The 12,297-nt window shown below is 53.6% G+C and overlaps 1 long non-coding RNA gene across 1 annotated transcript; it reads right to left on the bottom strand.

Annotated features, from left to right (window-relative positions):
- Window positions 1-830: 830 nt before the first annotated feature.
- LOC309582056 lies at window positions 831-1,673 on the bottom strand. Its single transcript, XR_014227087.1, has 2 exons — window positions 1,483-1,673; window positions 831-1,289 (listed from the first exon to the last, which is right to left on the bottom strand). It is a non-coding gene; the product is annotated as an uncharacterized lncRNA (long non-coding RNA).
- Window positions 1,674-12,297: the final 10,624 nt, after the last annotated feature.

The raw sequence follows: 12,297 nt of genomic DNA, 5'->3' as shown, positions 1-12,297 counted from the left end.
TGCTGCTAGCAAGGATTTTCTTGCTATTTTCTGTGACAGACTTCTCTCTCTCACAGAAGAGGTAGCAGAATTATGTAAACAACCAAGCCACCTGCAACCTTGAAAAGTCTTCTTTATGGTACAGTAGAAAAATATTTTGACAATGGATGTTTTAGGATTTTAGCCAATCACCCCCAAGGGGAGGCTGATCCTTTGTCCAATTAGACTGTGAAGAAAGAAGTCTATAAAAGAGTTTGTAAAATAATTAATCAATCTTGCTGCACAATTCCTGCCTGCTGGATCTTCTCTCCTCCTCCTCCTCCCTACGGCTGTGGGACAGTGATATACCCTAGGGCCTCAGCCTGCGCTAATAGGACTCCACAATGCAGGATTTAGTCTCTGCTTTTAAGCTCTGCGCCTGCTTCTGAGCCCCAGAAACGCAGCACTGGGTCTCTTTTTGTGAGCCCAAAACCGCTCCTGTCCCTCGGGTTCGGAGCCCCCAGAAGTGCCCAGGGCCATGGCTGGACCCCAGCTGGGCACCAGCAGCCGCTCCCTCACCCCCCCGTGGGATGGGGAAGAGACCAGAGACAAAATTCCAGCTCAGAACAGTTTAAGAATGGAAACCAAATACAATCATTTGAGATTAATGACAACACATAGTGAGAGCAACAAGAGCAGTGGTAACACTAATGAACAGGAGAGGGAGAAAAACCCCTCCACACCTGCCCTGTTACGATCCGGTTTAAACCCAGAAAAGCAAAGCAAGCTCAGTCTCTGTGCCTAAACCAGAAAGAACTTAGAAGGTTCAAAATATCCCCAGAAACGAGATTAAAACCAAACGAGGCTAGATGTTGTTGCCAAAAAAATGGATGCATTTTATTTAATAGTAGAGAGGCAAAGAGAAGGGAAGAGAGAGAAACAGAAAACAGAAGGGTGCGTGGGGGAACAGGGAGAGGAGTTGGATGGAAGCCCATCCCCCATCTGAGGGTGCCAACGACGTCTCGTTGCTCCCCTCCATCCGCCCTGCCGGTGGGGAGGGTCCCCCGTGGGCGCCGTGGCCACGCCGCCACACGCTGCCCCAGCCGAAGGGTGCAGAATTCCGTGGGTTAATGCACACTTTGGGCCAGCTGGGAACGCCCACGTGCCTCTCTTGCAGGGGCCGGCTTGACGCTGTCCCTTGCAACACTGAGGGTCTGTGGCATCATCTCTGGTGCTCTGGTGCAGGGTCTGGGGGCCCCTGTGCTGGGCCATGTCACCCCTTCTGCTGTGGATGAGCTTCCTCCCCCCGGTGAGGACCCCGCAGCCGGGCTCTGCACAGTGCAGGATGGGCAGTCACTGCGGCTGTGACCACCGGCTTTTCCAAGGTACCCAAAGCCTCTCCTCCCTCCACCCCTTGGTGCCAGCCCGGGCAGCTGATAGCCCTGGGGCTGTGCTCCTCATCTTGGAGGTGTTAAGCCTGAGCTCCGTGAATATCCCCAGCCCTGAGCTGTTACTTTATCTTACCTTCATCAGCGAGCAGTGTCAGGCCTCGGGGCCCCATTCAGGGTGTGGGAGTCTTCTGCAGCTTTTGTAATACAGTTTTAAAAGTCTTTTAAGAAAATGTTTGAGTCATAAAACATAATATTTCAGTCTTTGAAACCCCTCCCTTTAACGTTATAAATCCAAAATCTAATCCAGAGCACCAGAATCTCCCACTGTGGGGGATTTCCATATTCCTGTTCCTTTCTCTGTGTTCTGTCCTGGGGATTTGTGGACTGAGGGAGGCACTGGCCGCTCCTCTGGCCAAGGGGAAGGCTCCTGTGCTATTCCCATGAAGAGAACACCTGGAATTACTGCCCTGGGAGCCCAGTCCGGTCTTTCCAGTGACGGGGGCACCCAGAGGGTCTTTACATGAAAATGAGACCCCGGCCCAGTGCATTGACAGCAGGATTGGACACTCCTGGCCAAGGTGACCAGTCCATGGAAATCGGACCGGTGACGATCCAGGGGGGATTTTAACTTGGAGACTTGCAGATTTCATCGTGCAGAAGCTCCAGTTCTTTTTGGCACCTCTTGTTTAAATGTCTCCCCACTGGAAGAGGTCAATTAATCTTTGTAGTGACCTGACTGCCAGAGGCAGGGAAAAACAATCAGCGTTCCCTGAACGCCTCCATCACTTCCATGTCCACCTGCAAGGAGTGGCCGATGGGCAGGAGCCTGCCCAGAACAGGCTCAGAGATGGGGCTTTCAATGCAAACCATTCCATCATTCCATGATCTCTGCCTGTATTAATGTTGCACTGTTCCCTCTCAAATTTAAATTCCCAAATTTAGATGATTCATTCAAGGAATCATTTTTAAATTATTCAGGAATAAAAAGGGAAGCATCAAACATACAAGAATCATTCCTACACCCACCAAACCATTCTTAAATGGAAGCCTATTCCCTCATCTCTGTCTTTGTTTTGCTTTCCTGGAAAACCTTGTGATCCCAGAGTCTCTCAGAGCGATGTACTGGCATTACTGGAAGGTTTGCTCTCTCAGAGAGCCAGGGGGGTTTACAGCACTTGTTCCTCTGCATCTTTATCCTTTCATCAGCTTTCCCCTGGAACAGTGCTGTGGGAGAAGCTTGGAATTACTAGAAATGGATCAGGTTCACATTTTTTCCCCACCAGTTTTTATCTGGTTTCAAATTCCTGGAATTACCCTCAAATGTGCCCAGGAACACTGCTGTGAAAGGATCAATGAGAAGAACAGCCGGAAAGCAGAAAACCACCTCCAGCAGCAGCCAGAATGATCCCATTTCTCTTCTTACCTGGTCCTGCCAGAGCTCCCAACAGCCATTCCCATTGCAAAACAAGAGCTGTGGAAGACATTCCTGCTGTCCGTGAGGGTGAGGTGGCAGTTCTGGATGTTCTTCGCTGTGCAATCAGACAACAAACAGAGTGTAAATGATCCTGGTGGTCCCTTCCAAGCCAAACCAGCCCGTGATTCCATGCGTGGATCAGCACCTGTCCCAGCTCCATTCCAGAAACCTCCTCCCACTAACCCAGAACTTTCCTTTTTCTGCTCAACATCAGGGGTTTGCTGCCGAGTGCCCCGGGCAGGGGATGCCTCAGCCTTCCCTGGGACCGCAGCATTCCCTGGGCTGCCTCAGCATCCCCTGCGCTGCTGTTCCACGCCCATCCCGTGGTCCAGCGCCGTTCCGGGCTGCAGTGCCGGGCTCTCCCCACGGGGCGGCAGCACCGGGAGCGAGCAGCCCCGGCCGGTCCCGCTGTCTCGGGGCAGCTGCGCCTTTAACCCGCCCTGAGCCGGCGGGGCCGTGAACACAGCGGGCACAAACCCCACCGCTCCCCTTTATTTCACCCTCAGAGGCACAGGATCGCAGCATTTCCTGGGCTGCAAGGGACCCACAGGGAGCATTGAGTCCAAATCCTGGCCCTGCACCCCAAGAATCCCACCCTGTGCCCGAGAGCCTTGTTCAGACCCAAACTCTGCCCCCAAGATCCTGAAAACACAGCGGGGCTGGGAGAAGGATGACCATGGAGGATTTTTTATATAGATCTCCTTGTACGATTGTTATATAGTATCATTAGATAGTCCAGCAATCAATATCTTCCTTATACCTCGTTATAGATAATCCAATAATCAATATGTTCCTCACACCTCGTTATAGATAATCCAGTAATCAATATGTTCCTTACACCTCGCTATACATTGTTACACGTCGCCTTCCCGGCGGCGGCTCCAGTGACCGACCAGGACCCCTCCTGACCCCCCCTTCCCATTCCCGCAGTCAGACCAGGTTTCCTTCCCGGCTCCACCCCAGGATTCCCGCGGCAGTCTCAGGTGTCTTTCTTTCCACAAAGCAAATTCTTCACAGCAACACAGAACCAGCCTGAGCTGGTCCCTCCGGCGAGCACCAATCAGCTCATTCTTACCCCAAACTGTTCATTCTCTCCCCTGCAGATTAACCCAGATTTTACCCCAAAATGTTCATTTTGTCCCCTACAGAATCCACCCCGGAGCGACGCCTTGGGCCCCGCACAGCCGAGGCAGCTCCGGTGCCCCATGCCCGCAGCTCCCGCTGTGCCAGGACAGCAATCCCTGTGCCAAACACCCATCCCTGTGCCTAACACCCATCCCTGGGCCGGAATACCGATCCCCCGGGGCCCCCGCCGTCCGCTGGGGGCTGTCCCCGTTCCCCGCTCACCTCCGAGCCCGGAGCAGCCGCCCCGGTGCCCCCGGCCCGGCAGCGCTGCTCCCCGGGCTCCCCGCCATCGCCGCTCCTGGCGAAGAAGGGCGGAAGTCACCGGTACCGCACCGATGTGGCTACTCGACCTTCTCAAGATGGCGGCCGGAAGGACCCCCCCCCCCGCCCCCCCCCCCGCTCCGTCTATCCGGCTGCCTGAATGCTCCCGCCTGCCCCAGGCGCCGCTGACCCCACAGTCGGTGTCCGCATAGCAGGAAACGCCTCAAAAAATTGCGTGCAAGCGCTGGGTCTGCATCGGCGTCGCGTTCAGGCAGCCGAGTAGACGGACCGGGAGGCCTTCCAGTCCGCCATATTGAGAAGGTCAAAAAAAAAAATCCTCGTAACAAGGGCCATCTTTAGTGTGGCGGTGACAAAACTTCCGCCCTTCGCCGCCATCTTGGGTGCTGGCAGAAGCCACTTCCGGTCAAGCCGCCATCTTTAGTGTGGTGCATTTAAGGTCCCCGTCCCCAAGGGCTTCTGTCTATTCGGCTGCCTGAATCCGGCCCCGACTCCGACGCCGGCCCCGCGCTTTCCGCGCGATTTTCCGCGGCGCATCCCGGTGCGAGGACACGGCTGGTGGGGTCAGCGGCGCCAGAGGCGGGCGACAGCTCCGCGACCGGCGGCAGGCATCGGCAGGGACACCTCTCGCAGGGGCCTAGTGCGTCCGCCATCTTGAGTGTGGCGGAAGTGTGACTCGCCCTCGTCAAGGTCCTGGCAGGTGCTAATAAAGCGTCACTTAACGCCATCCCGAAAGCGCCCAACTGCGCCTTCCTTTCCAAGCAGCCCTCTCGAGAGCGGCACATTGGCATCTCTATTCCAACCGTGCCCGCCCGGTGCCCCCCGCCCCGGGTCGCGCTGCGACCGCGCCTCTGCCGCCCGGCAAAACCGGCCCCGCCGGGCCGCCCCCCGCGCTGTCATTCCCCGCGGTCACCGCCCCGCACGGCGCCCACTCCTTTTCACCGCTCTGGCCCCGCTCACGCAGGGCCGTGTCCCTCGGCTCCGAACCGCCCTTCGCCCCTCCCCTCCGCTGACAGACACCGCCCCGCTCGCTCCCGCTCCTTGCCACGCTCGGCAGCCACCGAGGCCGCCGCCCTCTCGGCTCAGCCGGCACCGGGCGGCAGCAGCGCCGGGGCGCCGTGTCGGGGGCGGCAGTGCCGCGCTCTCGCCACCAGGCGGCAGCAGCGCCGCCCAGCTCAGCCCGGGGGCAGGCACAGAGCACAGGGAAAAGCCGGCTCCGGGCGCTCTGCAGCTCCTGCAGCCCGAGCGTCTCGGCTCCTGCGGCCAGGCGCTTGCTGCTTTCCTTCCTACAGAAAAACGCCGGCTCGTTATTCTCAAAACCTGCGGATCTCTATTCCCAGCTTCTTATATTGCTGTATGCGACAGAGTAGACAGAGAGGGCTGGCTCATTTCCAAATGAATTTACATCTAAATCAGTAGCATTTGTCTATAGATGTAAAAATGAAGAACTTAACACGTTTTAGTATTCTGCACACATCCCTCCCTGGGAGGAATGGTAAAAAGTTAAAAACAAATGAAATTTTAAAAGTAGAAAGTTAGAAACAAAGTTACAACAGCAGAAATTTAGAAACAAACAAAGAGGTAAAATACAAGAAACGAACACATTTCTAAAGGTAGAAAGTTAAAAACAAACAAAGTTAGAAACAAAAAAAAATTAGAAACAAACAAAATTAGAAAGGTAGAATTTAGAAACAAAGTCAGAAAGGCAAGTGTTGAGCCTTTGACATGGTACCCCTCCTTCTCGGACCAGGGTGAAAGAGCAGAGGAGGCTGCTGTTCTGCTGAGTTCTTTATTTCACGGTCTCACAGCTGTCTTGAAGGCAGAGTTCGAATGGGGTTACATGATAAAGCCAAGCAGCAGCAACAGGCAAAACCAGCTTCTTCTGTATGCTCCATACACTCTATTTTTTCTTACAGAAGTGTGGATTCTATTTGTTAATTGACCAGTAAGATTAACACACGATTCTAGTTTTCTTAACCCATCCTGGTCTAATTCTAACAGTCGTAAGCCTCACACAAGTGTCATCTGCCCTTGTTCCATAAGGAATCCCTCTACAGACAGGGAGTTGTCACCGGCCACGTGCTCATGGGCTGCAGGGGACACCTGCACTGAGGAGGAAATGGAAATGGGAAAGAGGGAAATGCAACCGGAGGGGACGCACCTCTGGCACCACATTTCCTCTCCTTCCTGCTGTCCTGGAAAGGCCCAAGTAAATCCAGTCTCTCAGACCTTGCATCCCTGAACACCAGGAGAGCCGGTGTTTTACCCAGATCCCAGTGCCCTGCACGGCTGCGCTGACACGAGCACAGGCCGATCGCTCCGCCCAGCACCATCCCTCATTTTCTTCCCATTGCTCCCCAAGCGTCCCCAAACCACCCCAGCGTGTCTGTGCCGGGGCCAGGGCCTGCCCCGAGCCCGACCAGAGGCTGTCACCCAGCCCTGCACCAGCTCCCACCCCCGGGTGAGCTGGGAATGCACTGAGAGCTCGGCTCCCCGGGCTCCCCAGCACCCAAACTGGTCCTCAGACACACAGAAATGCCCAACCTGCCCCTCTGGGCACAGCCAAACACCACAATTCCATCATCCCCAAGCAACTCTGGCACTTGCCTCTTCACCTCCGCCCATTTCCAGTAGCCGGGGCTAGGACCGGGCTGTCAAAAATAGCATTCCCTAGGCAGTTCATCCCAGCGCAGAGGAGAAGAGGAGCCTGTCCCTGACCCACACCATGGGCAGGACAAGGGGGGCCCTAGCTGGCTTTGCCTACTCCAACACCAAAGCTCTTGGTCCCAAAGATGGGGCGAGTTCAGTGGTTTTTCCTGTCCTGAAAGAGAGCAGAAAAGGGAAGTTAATCCCACTGTGGAATCCAAGACTCCTGCATTTCATATTTCTGCTCTGATTGCTCACTGTGCAGTTTTATCCATGGGAAAAAAAAGGAGAATGACACCATATCAAATAAAAAGTTGATTAATCCACGTAGGGGCTGTGGAGAGAAGGATACAAAGGAACTTTTCCATGATTTTGGGGCTTGAAGAGGGAGTGAATTTCCCTCAAAGCTGGGAAGGGCCTGAGGATGATAAAGCAAAGGAGCAGCTTCATCTCTCCCTGGCAGAGAGCTCGGGGCTCCATTATGGATACAAATCAATCCCAGCAGGATTTCAAAGGGTTTCTTTAGGATGTCAGGTCCCTCTTTATCAGATCCCTGCTGGGATTCAGGGCCTGCCTGGTCACGGGGTGCTTTGATAAGGGCTGGATTTAAATCCCAGATCTGAGAACAGACATGAAAGGTCCCTGGGTTTTTAAGGGTTGAAAAGCTCGAGCTGGATTCGCTGCAGAGCTGAAAAATCAGGGTAAGAGAGAGCAAGGAGTGGCCAGCAGGCCCAGGCTCCTGATCACGCCCCTGGGATCCATGGGATCCATAGGATCCACGGCCTCTGGCACGCTGCTCCAGCACCCTGCAGGGTGACTGACAGCCGGGCAGGGGAAGGAGCCACCAGCAGCTCTGCCATGTGCACCATCATTCACCTTGCACGTGGCCTAAACAGCCACCAAGCACTGATGGACTGACTGAGCCGAAAATATCGGAGAGATCTCAGTTTGCACTCCAAATTCCCTGCAGCCTGTTCCCTTCCTGATCCATCCCTTGAAGCAGCAAGAGTGGAATTCCTTCCATCGTTGCTCTTTCCCTCCTGTTTTCCACTCAACATGAAAAAGAGCAGCCACGTGAACAGGAGTAAAAGCCCCAAACCCACAAAAAAGCACATTCTCAGCATCACTAATCCCTGCCAAATTGCCAGGAACCTTCCAAAACTACATCCAAGCTTGGAAACAGGGATCCAGTTGTTTGTTTAAGCAGCTATTGATCCAGCCTCTTCCAGCTAATTAAACTATTCACTATTTAAACTCATTAAACTGCTCATCCTGCTCCTGGCAGCCAGAGGCAAAGAAGAAATCGTGTCTAGATTAAATGGTGATGGTGAATGTGCCCATCCCAGTCCTTGGAGAGGTTGGAATTGCATCCCTGTTCCTCTGCTCTCTTTTCCTTCCTTTTTCCTGCAGTGATTCCCACCCGGATTCCTCAGCTCCAGCTCTCTGAGCAGCCTCAGGGGGAGCATTTCATCCCCTTGGAGCCAACTCCATTTGTTGCATCCTTCATGCCTCAACCACCCCTAAAAGCAGGCAAGTGCTGATGGGCAGTGCAGCTGCTTCCACTTGGGAATGTTTCCAGTGGAACAGGGAGGGAATTCTGAGAAGCTTCCACCCACTGCACGTTATTGCTGGATAAAAGGTGAGGCAGCAAAGGATCAACAAAGGGAGATTTCAGCAAGACAAAGTCCAGACAGAGAGGCTGCAAGTGTTGCTGGGGCTGCTAAACTGGGAAAACTGCAAGGTCAGGCTGTGGGAACATGGATTATACTGAGGTCTGGAACTGGTGTTGGGAAGAGAGGGAGAAGGAGAAGGAGGAGAAGGAGGAGAAGGAGGAGAAGGAGGAGAAGGAGGAGAAGGAGGAGAAGGAGGAGAAGGAGGAGAAGGAGGAGAAGGAGGAGAAGGAGGAGAAGGAGGAGAAGGAGGAGAAGGAGGAGAAGGAGGAGAAGGAGGAGAAGGAGGAGAAGGAGGAGAAGGAGGAGAAGGAGGAGAAGGAGGAGAAGGAGGAGAAGGAGGAGAAGGAGGAGAAGGAGAAGGGCCCGAAGTAACTGCACAGTGAATTTCCTTACCATGAGCCAGGCTCATTCCCTGAGCTGACCAATATCTCTGAGCTCCCCTTCATGGCACAGCCCTGCCAGTAAAGAACAGAAGTTCCTGCTGCTCCCACTGGAATTCTGTAGCGTGCCTGGCATTCCATACGTTCTGCTGCCTGAGAATTCCTGCAGCCGTCCTCGGGAAGAGCAGTTCACTGCCACAGGAGGAACAAGAGGAAAGCAGCTGCCACTCTCGGGTTCTGTGCTCTGTAAAAAGTAAAAGCAGATAAAGATCAAAGCTCCATAAAGCTGGAACCATCTCCAACCTCGGGACAGCACTTCTGTGGGAAAAGCGTAGATGGGCAATTAGGAAGGAGATCATCATGCAAATGGGCAAGGGGGGGAATTAAATTCTGCTGCTTTCTGATTGAGGCCTGCTTCAATTTGCAGCCTTTATAATATCAGCTTAATGGGACTTCTTGTGCTTTAAAGAGGTTTTTATTAGCTGGGGGTTGTCCCTGCCTGGACTGAGGCACAGCACAATGAGTCTCCTGCCTCCTGAAGCCGTGTTGTTATCCCAGCATCTGAAATTAAAAACCAGCACTCTGGGAAACCTCTCTACTCTGAGGAGAAGTGTGAGGAGTGTTTGGGTCTGTGGAGAGCCTGGAACAGCTCTGAGAGACACCAAACATCGTGTGGATCCCAATAAACAGCAAAACATTCCAGCAGCTCCTTCCAACACTGCCCTTGTAGGGAACTCTGTCACCCCAGTGGGTATTTGTGGGAGTAAGGAAGAAATCCCACTGATGACCTCAGTGTGATCACCTCTGGTTCGTCTGGGGATAAATCTCCTTTATCCTTCTGGGAGAATAAAGGAATCCAGTGCTGCCTTAATCCCCTGCTCCTCGGAGTCTGCATTTCCAGAATCCATCTCCTGGCCCAGTATGGGAAGGGTTGTCCAGCGCTGGAACAGCTGCCCAGGGCAGTGGTGGAGTCACCAACCCTGGAAGTGCTCATAAAATACATGGATATGGCACTTGAGTGTTCATAAAATACCTGGATAAATACATGGGGAAATATAGGGATAAATACAGGGGGAAATCCATGGATAAATATATGGATAAATGTATATGGATAAACATATATGGATAATCCATGGATAAACATATGGATAAATATAGGGATAAATATGTATGGATAAATACAGACCTTGCATCCCTGAACACCAGGAGAGCCGGTGTTTTACCCAGATCCCAGTGCCCTGCACGGCTGCGCTGACACGAGCACAGGCCGATCGCTCCGCCCAGCACCATCCCTCATTCTCCTCCCACGGCTCCCCAAGCGGCCCCAAACCACCCCAGCGTGTCTGTGCCGGGGCCAGGGCCTGCCCCGAGCCCGACCAGAGCCCTGCACCAGCTCCCACCCCCGGGTGAGCTGGGAATGCACTGAGAGCTCGGCTCCCCGGGCTCCCCAGCACCCAAACCGGTCCTCAGACACACAGAAATGCCCAACCTGCCCCTCTGGGCACAGCCAAACACCACAATTCCATCATCCCCAAGCAACTCTGGCACTTGCCTCTTCACCTCCGCCCATTTCCAGTAGCCGGGGCTAGGACCGGGCTGTCAGAAATAGCATTCCCTAGGCAGTTCATCCCAGCGCAGAGGAGAAGAGGAGCCTGTCCCTGACCCACACCATGGGCAGGACAAGGGGGGCCCTAGCTGGCTTTGCCTACTCCAGCACCAAAGCTCTTGGTCCCAAAGATGGGGCGAGTTCAGTGGTTTTTCCTGTCCTGAAAGAGAGCAGAAAAGGGAAGTTAATCCCACTGTGGAATCCAAGACTCCTGCATTTCCTATTTCTGCTCTGATTGCTCACCGTGGAGTTTTAGCTATGGAAAAAAAAAAAGGAGAATGACACCATATCAAATAAAAAGTGCCCTTTTCCAGCATTTTTATTCCAGGCATTAAAAGGATGCTCATTTCTCTTCTAGCATTGTTTCCCTCATTTTAGGAGAACCGTTTTCATCCCAGGCCCCACTCGTCAGTTGTTCGATCCTCTGGCACTGGATTTGGACAAAAGAAGGGACGCACCTGGACTGCAGGAAATCACTGAGAGAAACCCTTCCAAAACGTGACAGAGAAAAACAACAGGAGATGCAGGAAGACACATCCCTCACTTGCACGTCTGGAACGCTTTTCTAAAGACTTCTCTGCATCTGGATGCTCTTTGCTCTTGGCTTTCTTCACAGGAATGCATTTGCTGCTAAACACGTCTCAGACCCTTACCTGATCGGGATAAGGTGGGATGGAGATGAAGACTCCCACAGGGAATAGCCAGGGAGATGCAGGGCCTGGGAACATCAAGGACGGAGAAGAGAAGGAACAGGGATTGTTTTTCTTGTTTAGAGCCAGCAGTGCTGTGAGCTTGGAGAACACACGGCACCGCAGGGATCCAGGGCAGGAGCGGGATAACTGCGGGATAAGGGGAATCTGCTCCCACTCCAGGGCTGTGCCAGTGAAGGAGGGGAATTTTTTAGTGCCTTCATTACACACAAAAACCAAACCCAGCACCACCGAGCTGGACTTTCGTGAGCCGCAAAACAAAGCGGCCCCTGGCCTTTGGGGGAACACAACCTCACCGAGTCACGGAGCCAGGGGATGACACTTGGGAATGATCCTTGCTGCTGCCTGCAGGCAAATCAGATGAGGGAGCCACAGGAGCTGCGGGGTTTCCTGCTCTTCCTGCAACGCCATCGGTCCAGACCAGGAGACCTTTCCTGGAACAGATCTTCCCTGTAAAGGGAGCTGCACCAAAGCTCAAGCCCTCATTTAGAGACCCTTGGAAAAGCAAAGGTGAGAGGGGATTACCTGGAGCCCCAGGGGACCGAGGCGAAGGCAATGAAGAAGCAGACAGCAAAGTGCTTCCACTGCTTCTCACTCCAGCAAGGGGAACATCCCTGGAATTTCATGGCCAGCGTCCCTCCCAAACCCCACAGGTGAACCCACACGTACTCCAGGACTGATCTCCTTCAAACTTCCAGCAGCACAGACTCACCGGGAGGAACTGCAATCCAAGGACACACATCAGCAACCGTCTTCCCGCTTGCCCCTCTCTCCACATTTTCCCTTTCCAGCGGGATGCAGGTGCCACCCCCCAGAGGCAGGAAAACTGCCTTGCAATCCAGTACAAAACCTGCCTGGAAAGCCCAGGATGCCCGGAGCCAGCAGCCGTTTCTCCTGGAGCTCCTGCTGACAGACATTTGAAGCCTGCTGTGCCTCACAGCTGCTTTTCTGCCAAGGGCATTCCCATCTTTTCTTTTTTAGCCCAAAGAAAGGTTTGCAAAGCTGAGTTTTGTGAGAAGTGCTTCATATTTGGATTATTCTTAACTTGGAGTTTC

This window comes from Coloeus monedula, assembly GCF_965178545.1.
Source record: "Coloeus monedula genome assembly, chromosome: 25".
NCBI lineage: Eukaryota > Metazoa > Chordata > Aves > Passeriformes > Corvidae > Coloeus > Coloeus monedula.
This window is presented reverse-complemented; position numbering and strand designations above follow the sequence as displayed.